Raw genomic sequence first — 12,713 nt, forward strand, 5'->3', positions numbered from 1 at the left:
ACCTTCAAATGACTTGATTTTGCAGATGAGCTGTAGAAGGGACTCAGCTGGGTCTGCAATCACTGCCTGCATCTAATACACGGATGAAGCTTTTCCCCTTCCCCTCTTGATGCAGAGGCTTGACCAATGTACAGGTGGGCTGTACAAGGGGGTTTTACAAGGGGGTTGTATAAGGGGGTTGTGCAAGGGGGGGGTTAAAGGAATTTTGCTTGTTTAACAGAAAGGATTGGTTGCAAATACCTATCATGATTGCCAGGCAGTACCAGGACAATAAGCTACTGATAAGGGGGAGAAACAGAGAGCCTTGCGGTTTGGACTTTCACCAGGCTCCTAAAGAGCATGCGTGACGGCCAGAGGTGAGAAGCTCAGCCTCGAGGAAGGCTCATTTACTTCATCTTGAGATCCTCGCCCACGACCACTAGGAGGCACTGTGCAGGTGCAAGGTACTTAGCTCATTATTATACCAAGCGGGGATAGGGCATGAATATGTATAGGCCTGTTGCGCAACCTCATGCATATGTATAACTTTAGAGGATAAATGTAAAGGGAAATGATGCTGAGGCAAGCATGCCTTAGGAGAAACGATCCCTCATGTGTCTCAGCGCTGAATAAAAGCATACCTAGTTTACAACTTGAACGAGTTGTGGAGTCTATCCGCGTATCACTCTCACACCTGAATTACAGCCACCTGCAATTCCCATTTCTCACAATGCAAACCCAAAGTAACCCAAAGATGTAGGAATGTGCAACCAAGGCTGCACAGAGCAGGTGGGACCATATTGGGATGGGATGTTTATTAAATGCAACCAGGATAGCCCAGGGGAACGCAGACGTGCCTTTAACACCGTCTATTTTAACAGGTTCCCAAACCCAATGTAACCACACGCCAGGTAATTGTCATGCACTGCCAGCACACGGAGCGCTCCAGCAGCCTTGTTAGAGCAGGAGGAGCCCCTGGAAAAGCACAACTTCCCACCTGGGCTGCACAAATCACTGCTCCCTGGTCCTGCCAAAGAGCCCAGGGACAAAACCGACTTCATCCATCCAGATCCCTCTAATTCCAAACAAGAGCGAGTTCTGCTCCTGCCTAGGCACGAGGCATCCCGAAGCCTTGCGGCTTGAGACGGCAAAGCGAGAGCAGACCCCGTGAGGAGAGGAGAAAGAAAAGGAGCTGTAGGGAGGAACGAAGGGGGACGCAGCTCCCGCCGGCGATGCTCCTTACCGCTGAAGGAGCTCTTAGCACCGAGGCAGCCGGCGCTGAGCCGCCGGAGCTGACCCAGCCCGGCCACCACCTCCTCGGGGAAGGGCAGCAGCCGCTCCAGCTCCCGCTTCAGCCGGGCCCGCCCGCACCCTGCCGTGCCAGAGCCGCGTTACCGGTCGTGCCTCCCGCCCCGGCACCGCTTTCCTCCGCTTGCGCCCCGCGCACACGGCGGGGCCGAGAGCGCTGCGACCGCTGCCTCCCAACCAGCACGGACCCGGAGTGGAAACGGGCCCGCCCCTGCCCCCGCCCCGCGAGAGGCGGGGCCGGCGTGGGGGGGAGATGATGGTGATGGAGCGGGGGAGGACCTCAGGGCAGCTTCCGGTGTCTGAAGGGGGCTGCAAGGATGCTGGGGAGAGGCTTCATCAGGGACTGCAGCGATAGGACAGGGGTGATGGGTTCAGACTGCAGGAGGGGAAGGTCATGTTGGAGATGAGGCAGAAGCTCTTCCCTGTGAGGGTGCTGAGGCGCTGGCACAGGGTGCCCACAGAAGCTGTGGCTGCCCCATCCCTGGCAGTGTTCAAGGCCAGGTTGGACACCGGGGCTTGGAGCACCCTGCTCTAGTGGAAGGTGTCCCTGCCCGTGGCAGGGGGTTGGAGCTGGATGATCTTAAGGTCATTTCCAACCCAAACCATGCTGTGCTTCTATGAACCACCTGCTCCTGGTCTAAATACTCTTTGTCACTGCAGTTACCAGTGCCAGCATCCTGCTTCTGTTACGAAGAAGGAACAGCATCTTTGTCCCATGCATGTCCCTGTACTCCAAGAGCTGCTCCAAGTCCTACTGTAGCTAAACACCCCCTCTTTAACCCTTTTCTGATCCCAACTCACAGGCTCCAGCTCCCTGCCTGTTTCCTGGGGCTAACCACTGGCAGGGATTCAGGAAGCACCACAGGCAGGTCCTGAGCACCAGCATGCGGCCGAGCAGGCTATAGATGCATATACATGTGTGTATATATATATATATATACATATATATACACATCTGTGAGCCTGACCTCCTGCCCAGCCCTCGTGATGGGAAACCCATTCTCTCCCAGCACTTCAGAGCTGCCTTTGGCTCGTCTTCACTTGCTCAGCAAACGCCCCTGTAACAGGTCAGCACTTTCTTCACAGCAAAGCTATATGAGGAATGTCTCCTAAGGCAGCTGGAGCCTTTCCAAAGAGGGTGAGCTGCCAAAGACCCATTTCCCCCACTCAATCCCCCAGGCAGTGAAAGAAGGTGCAACCTTGGCCCTCGAAGGCTTGCTGTGCACTTCCACTTGGGCTCCTGTGCCCTCCTGGGCTGGGGAAGGAGAGGCTCTCTTCACTCCCCTCCCATGCCTGCGCTGAATGCCCTTAGGGAGAGGGCCGGTTCTGCCACATCTCTCCCAGAAAGAACTCGAGGTGCAGCAGGTAGAAGATACAGGCCAGGGTTTGCAGGCCTCCAGGCATCCCTCTCCTCTGGTCCGTGACGGCGGGCCAGAGGAAGATCCTGATGTGCAGGCTGCGTGGGGCTGGGCACTTGCTGGTATCCTTGCCTGCTGCAATTTATTCCTGCCTTTAATCCCATAGGCCAGCTGTTGGGTTCACGTGCTCAGCTCAGACACCAGGATTTCCCATTAAATCCCAGCCCTCCCGGCATGGAAAGACATTTGCAGATGTGCCCCCTTGGGCCTGCTTTCCACCTGCTCCAACACAGCTCGCTGGGGTCCTGCAGGGCTATTGCCAGCAAAGCCCACAGCCCATCTCCAGCCCTGCTGGCACTGGGAGCAATGCCCTCCAGCCACCAATACCAAACCACTCCCTGCATGTGCAAACCCAGCTGCAGCTGAAATTGCTTATCCAGGCATGGGGAACTTCCTGCTCTTTAGGAGCACAGAATCACAGACACCGTTTGGAAGGGACTCTCTGGTCCATCACCATGACAGCCGGCTGGGGACGGCCTTGGACTTGTGGAACAGGCAGTTTCTCCATCTCAGGTGTTGTGCGGACCTCAGACGTGTGCGGCAGGGAGCTTGTGTTCCAAGGGCTGGAAGGCCCTTGGGCTGATGGTGGAGGTCTTTGTCCCTGCTCCTATAGCCTGGACAGAGCCCTCACGTCCACACAGAAGCGTTGCTCCTACAGCTCCTCTCTGGAGCTCAGCCCTGCTCCATCCTCCCGCGGTGGCTGCTCACAGAGCCTGGTACCCACACGCAGCATGGCAGGGAGTGAGCTCCTGCAAAGCAGGTCAGGGCTGGAGCCTGGGGGCATTGGCTCTCCTGCAAGCACTGTGGGCAACATCGGCAGGGGCTGCTCGGCCTGCCTCTTCTTCTTCCCTGTCACCCAGAGGATGCAGGGATCAGGCTGAGGGCAGGATCTCCGCCACCTCCAAGAGCACCCTTGTTAGCGTAAGAATAAACACATAACCACCGGCATGGTTATATGAGGTGCTTTATTGCAGCGCTGGGAAACCAGGGCCACGCACCCAAATCTGGCTTCGACCTCGTCACATCGCCTTCGCAGTTTATGCACGAAAAATTTGGTCACTACTACATATTCAACACGGATTACATCATTAACTAACACATATGCATCAAGGATTACCACATCGGTCTATTACGACATCAGCCTGTTCTGCGCTTGCGCAGCCCCCTCTGGTTGTCGCATTGATGAAGTAGGGAGTCTTCCTCGCATGAATTAAGGAGTCTTCCTCGCTCTGTCCTTTTCACCTTTCCGTTCTTTGGACATATCCCAACCACTGTGAGGACGCCAGCATTCTCTTATTATCACTTGACTACCCTTGGTGTGTCCATAATTTCTGCCTCGATAGACTTTCCCAAAACTTTCTTAAATCCACCCATATACCCTTCACCATATATGGTTATGTCAGCTCTTGCCACCAAGCCTGCCTCTCTAGCATTGGTTACCGAATAACCATGGTACAAAACTACAAACAATACTGCAAAATTACAGCATTTCCAAAACCACACTATTGATTTATAAATTTCTCCAACATAATCATTTCTACTATTTATAAAGTTATCGTCGAAATTTTGCCCTTTTCGTACAGCCTGGCCTCTCCTCTTCATCCATGCTGCTGTGCGGGGATGCTCCAAGGAATGATCCCGGGTCAGCCTTGGGTGCGATTGCCCTGCCCTCTGCTGATATCTGCAGCTGAGGAACGGCAGTGGCAGGCAGCAGCCGGCCTTGAGCTCCCCGGCAACGGGCGCAGGGCAGGAAACGCCTAAGGATGCTTGAGGGATAAATACTCTGGAATTGCCCCTGCCCTGGGCACTCTCTGCAGGGCGCTCAGGCAGAAAAGCAGGGACCCTTTTCCCCGGCGCCTGCTGCAAAACCACAGCCTTAGTCGTCATGGGGGACTTTAACTACCCCGATATTTGCTGGAAGACTCACACAGCCAGTCATTCACAGTCTAGGAGGTTCCTCGAGTGCATTGATGATAATTTCTTAATGCAAATGGTGGATGTACCAACTAGGGGAGCAGCGCTGCTAGATTTAGTACTCGCCAACAAGGAGGGTTTGGTCGAAGTGGTGACGGTCAATGGCAGCCTTGGCTGCAGTGACCATGAGATGGTGGAGTTTAGGATCCTGTGTGGGAGGAATAGAATACCTAGCAAAGCCACAGTTCTGGATTTCCGAAGGGCCAACTTTGGCCTCTTCAGTCAACTGCTAAGGGAAGTCTCATGGGAAAGTGTACTAGGCGGTAAAGGGGCTCAAGATAGTTGGTTAGCATTCAAGGACCGCTTCTTCCAAGCTCAGGATCGGAGCGTCCCAATGAGTAGGAAATCAAGTAAGGGATCTAGGAGACCGGCGTGGTTAAACAAGGAGCTGCTGGGCAAGCTCAAGTGGAAAAGGAGAATCTATGGATTATGTAAGGAGGGGCTGGCCGCTTGGGAGGAATATAGGACAGTTGTTAGAGGATGTAGGGAGGCAATTAGGACAGCTAAGGCCTCCTTGGAACTCAATCTTGCTAGTCGGGTTAAAGACAATAGAAAGGGCTTCTTCAAATACATAGCAAATAAAACTAACACAAGAGGCAATATAGGCCCACTGCTGAACGAAGTGGGTACCCTGGAGACAGAGGATATAAAGAAGGCAGAGGTGCTGAATGCCTTCTTTGCCTCTGTCTTTACTCCTGCAGACTCTCCCCGAGGGCCCCGGATTTCTATAGCCCCAGAAGGAGTCAGGACAAAGGAGGAGTTTGCTTTGGTAGATGAGGATTGGGTTAGGGATCAGCTATGCAAACTGGACATCTGTAAATCGATGGGTCCGGATGGAATGCACCCACGGGTGCTGAGGGAGCTGGCGGAGGTCATTGCTAGGCCACTTTCCATCATCTTTGGTAAGTCGTGGGAAACGGGCGAGGTGCCTGAGGACTGGCGGATGGCAAAGGTCACACCAATCTATAAGAAGGGCAAGAAGGAGGACCCGGGTAATTATAGACCGGTCAGCCTTACCTCCATCCCTGGAAAGGTGATGGAACAACTTATTCTTGACTCCATCACTAGGCATATCAAGGATGAGGGGGTCATTAAGAACAGCCAACATGGTTTTATGAGGGGGAAGTCATGTATGACCAACCTTATAGCCTTCTATGAGGAAGTGACTAGGTGGAGGGATGATGGTAGAGTGGTAGATGTAGTTTTTCTTGATTTCAGTAAGGTATTTGATACTGTCTCCCACAGCATCCTCATAGATAAGCTAAGGAAGTGTGGGCTTGACGATCAAGTAGTGAGGTGGATCGAGAACTGGTTGAAAGGAAGAAGGCAGAGAGTTGTGGTCAATGGCGCAGAATCTAGCTGGAGGTCTGTGACTAGTGGAGTTCCTCAGGGGTCGGTGCTGGGACCGGTGCTGTTTAATATTTTCATCAATGACCTGGATGAGGGAACTGAGTGCACCCTCAGCAAGTTTGCTGATGACACAAAACTGGGAGGAGTGGCTGACACACCAGAGGACTGTGCTGCCATTCAGCGAGACCTGGACAGGCTGGAGAGTTGGGCGGGGAGAAACTGGATGAAATTTAACAAGGGCAAGTGTAGAGTCTTGCATCTGGGGAAGAACAACCCCATGTACCAGTACAGGTTGGGGGTTGACCTGCTGGAAAGTAGTGAAGGGGAAAGGGACCTGGGGGTCCTGGTGGATAGGAGGATGACCATGAGCCAGCAATGTGCTCTTGTGGCCAAGAAGGCAAATGGCATCTTAGGGTGCATTAGAAAGGGAGTGGTTAGTAGGTCAAGAGAGGTTCTCCTCCCCCTCTACTCAGCCTTGGTGAGGCCGCATCTGGAATATTGCGTCCAGTTCTGGGCCCCTCTGTTCAAGAAGGACAGGGAATTGCTTGAAGGAGTCCAGCGCAGAGCCACAAAGATGATTAAGGGAGTGGAACATCTCCCTTATGAGGAGAGGCTGAGGGAGCTGGGTCTCTTTAGCTTGGAGAAGAGGAGACTGAGGGGTGACCTCATCAATGTTTACAAATATGTAAAGGGTGGGTGTCAGGATGATGGAGCTAGGCTTTTTTCAGTGATATCCAGTGATAGGACAAGGGGCAATGGGTGTAAACTGGAGCATAGGAAGTTCCACGTTAACATCAGGAAGAACTTCTTTACTGTAAGAGTGACAGAGCACTGGAACAGGTTGCCCAGGGGGGTTGTGGAGTCTCCTACACTGGAGATATTCAAGGCCCGCCTGGACAAGTTCCTGTGTGATGTACTGTAGGTTACCCTCCTCTTGCAGGGGGGTTGGACTAGATGATCTTTTGAGGTCCCTTCCAACCCTTGGGATTCTGTGATTCTGTGATCAGAGCCTGTCAGGCCGCACACATCCCGTCCCCACGGCAGGACTCTCTGCTCCATCACCATGACAGCGGGCTGCTGATGTCACAGAGCACATTCTAGCCTGGGCGCTATAAATACAGGGACCCCGCAGACACGAGGCAGTTGCTGAAGTCCCAGGCCCAGCAACATTGGCACCAGCGCGGCACGAGCTGCCTGCGATGGCTCAAGGGGCAGTGCTTTTGGTGCCCAAGCCAGGCATGAAGAGGAGTTGGTGGGAGACAGGAGGCAGCGCCACTTGTGGCTCTGACGATGCAGAGCCAATGGAAGTAGACCAGCCTGAAGAGCTGGAGCAGCCCATGGAGGTGGATCCACCGGCCAACGACGAAGAGCCCATGGAAATAGATTCAAGTAACACCACGAAGAAAAGGAAGAAGCAAGGCAACAACAAGAAGGGGCCATGGCAGCCATTCTCCAGACCATCGAGAAGCCATCGAGGTGGATCCACCTCCAGGAAGAAAAGATCACGCAGGGCTGCATCCACCACCGGCAGCCAGCAAAGAACATCACAAAGGCTGGTCTACTTCCATTATGGACAGCCTGGCAGCTCTGCACCGTACCAGGCCTGGCGTCCATGACGCTCAACTCCTCCCTGCCTGGCTTGGGCACCCAACTTAGGATCTGAGACAGAATAAAGATGTTTGTGTCTGTTCTCTTTTCACTGAGTCATCGAATCCCAGCCTGGTTTGTGTCGGAAGGGACCTGAAAGCTCATCCAGTTCCAGCCCCCTGCCTCCAGCTTTCTCCTCTGCTGCTCGTCTCTGGAGCTCAGCCCTGCTCCATCCTCCCGCTGTGGCTGCTCACAGAGCCTGGTACCCACACGCAGCATGGTAGGGAGTGAGCTCCTGCAAAGCAGGTCAGGGTGGAATGAAAGCCCAGACTGGTTTGTGTTGGAAGGCATCTTAGTGCTCATCAAGTTCCAACCCACTGCCAACAAGCAGGACACCCTCCACCAGCCCCTGTTTGTACAGTGCAGCTCCAGATGTGTTCTTTCTGCTGGGATATGTTTGTTGGCCACGTCAGACTTGTATCAAGGAACCCAAACAGGGGTCAGCTCAACGGAAACTGGTGACTGAACCTACTTACAATGCAAACAGAACCCTCAAACACCACAGCCTCTGCCTGTCCAGAGCACCCCATGGGAACAACACAAACCCTGACAGTTAACAAACACCTTGCTCCTCACGAGCACAAGGGCTGCTGGGTGCCAGGAGCGTTAAACCCATTGAGGCACCATGAACACAGGGAAAGCATGGAGCTGTGGGAGGTGCCGCCAGGGCTGGAGCAGCTCTGCTCTGGAGCCGGGCTGAGAGAGCTGGGCTGGGTCAGCCTGGAGAAGAGAAGGCTCCTGAAGGGGAGACCTCAGAGCAGCTCCAGTGCCTAAAGGGGCTCCAGGAAACCTGGAGAGGGGCTTTGGACAAGGGCCTGTAGGGACAGGACAAGGGGATCACCAGGATCTTCCCAGATATCCCTGTCCCAGTGCTTCAGGTCTGGACCAACACTCAACCTCTGCAGCTGGGTCTCCTTTTAATCCATCCACCTCCAACTGCTTCTCCAAGCCACCCCTTCCCAATCTCGCAGAGCATCATAGCAGCCCTGGGCCTGTTCCCAGCACATGCCCAAGGTGGCGTACGTGCTCTCTCTATCATTCCATCATCTCCACAGCTTGTTCCATCCTGTCTCTTGTGACGTCTCATGGATCCAACCGCTTCTCCATCACCCTTCTCCTACAGGGGGAGAAGGGGCTCATCCGATTGCTCTATCAGCATCCCACCGGCTATGCTGATTCAAACGGCCCCCAACCACTACAGCCAGGTCAAAGGAAAGTTACGGTTCAAACTTCATTGGAGCTCCACCAACATCCGCTACGGATGCGGAATGTCACATGGATTTGTCACTGCATTGCTTCTGTGGGAGGTCCCATGCCCCTCCTGCTGAAAGGAACAGGCAGAAGGGCCTGTCAGTGAGGGGTTTACTCACTTTCTGAGCTGGTTGGAGGGTTCCTTTCCAGCTTAGACAGTGCTGGGAACGGATCCTTTTCCCAGAGACAACGCAGTCATAGAAATCCTGGAATGGTTTGGGCTGGAAGGGACCTTACAGCTCACCCAGCTCCAACCCCCTGCCGTGAGCACGGACACCTTCCACTGGAGCAGGTTGCTCAAATCACTGACAGACTGATACGGATTGGATAGTCAGTGAATTCCAGCTCGTCCCTCAGCTGGAGCTGAAGGGAATGGGCCGCGGAAGATGCAAGCAGTAATTTTTGCCTGTACTTGTCTTCCTGACGCAGTGTTTAGAGCACTCTGTTGTGTTGCCTCATCCAATCACAGGAAGATGCTATCAACAGCTCACGCCACTCCCCTCTTTCTAAGAGCGCAGCATGCTGTTTGCTCTCATGGCTGCTTCTTAAGGTGCTCCTCAGCCACGGCTGGACACTTCCTTTTGCCTTTTCTCCTTTGCCTTTTGCCCTGATGCAATCACACTCTTCCTGAACAACTATGGAAACTCACATGAGCATAAGGATCGTGCGTTAACACAGTGCAAGGGAACACCTTTTACTGCATTTACTGCACAGTGAGTCTCTGACCATCACTGTCAGGGCCCTTCTCTTCACCACCATAGTTCATAGTGCCTGAACTATGGTTGTAAAGACTTTTTCCCTAGCACCTAATCTCAATCTACCCTCTACTCAGCTTGAAACCATGTTGCCCTCAAAGGAACTGAGGCAAGTTATCTAGATATCTAGGCTTTCCCTCACTCTGCTTCTCTTCTCCACGCTGTTGCTTTGGGAAGCATAGGAAGAGCCGTTGTCCTCTCCTTCCTTCTCCACTGGACCTGCCTATATGCACTGGAGCAGAGCCCTCTGACACTGGACTGCACTGGAGCTCTTCCCAGTTGCTGTGTTTGACCTGCAACATCATGTATTGGCCAACACACATGGATCCATCTAGTCTGATTTCTCCCAAATCCCATATCCAGTGTCCCCATCACCAGCCCCAGGCTATCGGTACTCACAGTGCTTAGAGGTGCCCCTTCTGGCTGTGAGCTTAAAGCTCCAGCAAAACCCACATGCATCCAATTTCCCCATACAAGGCCTCTGAAGAATAGCTCCTGTGCTTCATGGAGCACCACGTTTTACTCATGAGCCTGCCTGAAGGTCCATGGTTCTTCCAGAGCAACATCAGGGAGAACGTGGCTATTGCCCTCATGGGGAAAAGCACCCTGCCACTATCAAACTGCCCACATTCCATAGACTCAGAGAGATTTCATCAACCCACGTGCATGGGCACACCATGGGCACACCGTGCCTTGGGCCTCCCCTGGGAAACGGGAACAACCCAGCAGGAACAGACTTCCTGCAGAGACCAACCTCTCTGGCATCCCAGCTCCAGCAAGGCAGAGATGTCTGCCAATCCCTGCTTTAATTCACTTGGACTCAGTTCTAATTCCTCAGGCGGAAAGATGCTTTACTTGGCATTTCAAACACATCTATTGCAAAAGCAGTCGAGGAAACGGGGCAATGAAAACACAACTAAGAGCACCGGGACATTTCCTAGAGGTGGAAGAAACACTTGGGCAGAAACAGAGGATAAAACCCCATAAAAAGCAAAACTAGGACCCAGAAGAGATCATAAATAAAGCCCACATTCGGGATTGCAAGCCAAACCAGCTTCCTTTGACAAGCAAAGCATGGTTTCAATGTTGATTTTGACAGAAATGCCAGCATTTTCCCTGCAAATAAGAAACTCTTCCTTGAACGTTCATGCAGTGGGCACCCAGTTTCCTTTCTGATGAGTTTCTAACAGCCCTGTGTATAAATCTCTCCCAAACACAGCAAGCAAAGCATTAGTTGCGAGTCACAATCTTCCCTGCTCAACTGATAAGGCAAACGGACAGAGAGAATGAACCTGCCCCCTAACGCTTCATTCCCATCAAACCCAAGCAGATGTGAACATACCACAGCCACACATTCACATCAGCATCGGGTGAAAGGGAAGCAAAAGGTTCAGAAAGTCCCAACAAAACACTTTTCCGGAAGCTAAAGCCCCGCTTTGGAGCAGATTTAAGGGAACAAATCCAATGTGAAGTGCTTGATTCGGTGCCTGCTCGTGAATACACGAACCGGCATCCCCATGTGCTGCAGGGAACAGTCAACCTGGACAGCAAGCGTGTTGCCATGCTGCTCTCTGCGTGTTCCTGGACGATGTCACCTTTGGGCCTTCATGGATAAGCTCTGTAGGTCTGTCTTTTCTTCATGCCAGCAAACACCTCCCTGGCCCGACACAGCGAGGGACCTGCCTGCAGAGCAAGCGGCGCTTCTCTTTGCTCTATAAAATGCAAGCAGCTCACCCTGGTTCCCACGTGTGCACTGGACATGGTTATGTCTGAGACGATAGCTGGCTTGCCAATGCATGTCGTGCTTCCCGGGATCTGCAATGGGTGGTCTGCAGGGCAAAACATCCTCTCTATTGTTATCAAATCACTTGTATTTGGAGAGATGCTCCATTGAACTTATTGCCTGGAAGAAAGGAAGGGGAGACCTTAGAGCAGTTCCAGTGCTTAAAGGGGCTACAAGAAACCTGGAGAGGGGCTTTGGACAAGGGCCTGTAGGGACAGGACAAGGGGAATGGCTTTAACCTGCCACAACAGGGGAGACTGAGATGAGCTCTTAGGCAGAAGCTCTTCCCTGTGAGGGTGCTGAGGCGCTGCCACAGGGTGCCCAGAGAAGCTGTGGCTGCCCCATCCCTGGCAGTGCTCAATAGAGGAGCCGACAAGGAGAGGCGCCATGCTTGACCTTGTGCTCATCAAAAGGGAAGGGCTCGTCGAGAATGTGGTGCTCCAGGGCAGCCTTGGATGCAGCGATCACGAGATGGTCAAATTTGAGATCCCCAGGACAGTGAGAAGAGCCAGCTGGAGACCAGTAATGAGGGGTGTCCCTCAGGGATCCGTGTTGGGACCGGTCTTGTTCAACATCTTCGTCACACACATGGACAGTGGGATTGAGTGCACCCTCAGCAAGTTTGCCGATGACACCAAGCTGTGTGGTTTGGTTGATAAGCTGGAGGGAAGGGATGCCATCCAGAGGGACCTTGACACACTTGTGAGGTGGGCTGATGCCAACCTTAGGAAGTTCAACCATGACAAGTGCAAGGTCCTACACCTGGGTTGGAGCAATCCCAGGCACAGCTACAGGTTGGGCAGAGAAGAGATTTGGAGCGGCCCTGCGGAGAAGGACTTGGGGGTGCTGGTTGATGAGAAAATGAACATGAGCCGGCTTCAGTCTGCGCGCACAGCCCAGAAAGCCAACCGTATCCTGGGCTGCATCAAAAGGAGCGTGACCAGCAGGCCGAAGGAGGTGATCCTGCCCTACTCTGCTCTCGTGAGACCTCACTTGCAGTATTGTGTGCAGTTCTGGTGTCCTCAACATAAAAAGGACATGGAACTGTTGGAACAAGTCCAGAGGAGGGCCACGAGGATGATCAGGGGACTGGAGCACCTCCCATATGAAGATAGGCTGAGAAAGTTGGGGCTGTTCAGCCTGGAGAAGGCTGCGTGGAGACCTCATAGCAGCCTTCCAGTATCCGAAGGGGGCCTATAGGGATGCTGGGGAGGGACTCTTCATCAGGGACTGTAGTGAAAGGACAAG

The sequence above is a fragment of the Lathamus discolor genome, chromosome 3 (genome assembly GCF_037157495.1).
Source record: "Lathamus discolor isolate bLatDis1 chromosome 3, bLatDis1.hap1, whole genome shotgun sequence".
In the NCBI taxonomy this organism is placed as follows: Eukaryota; Metazoa; Chordata; class Aves; order Psittaciformes; family Psittacidae; genus Lathamus; species Lathamus discolor.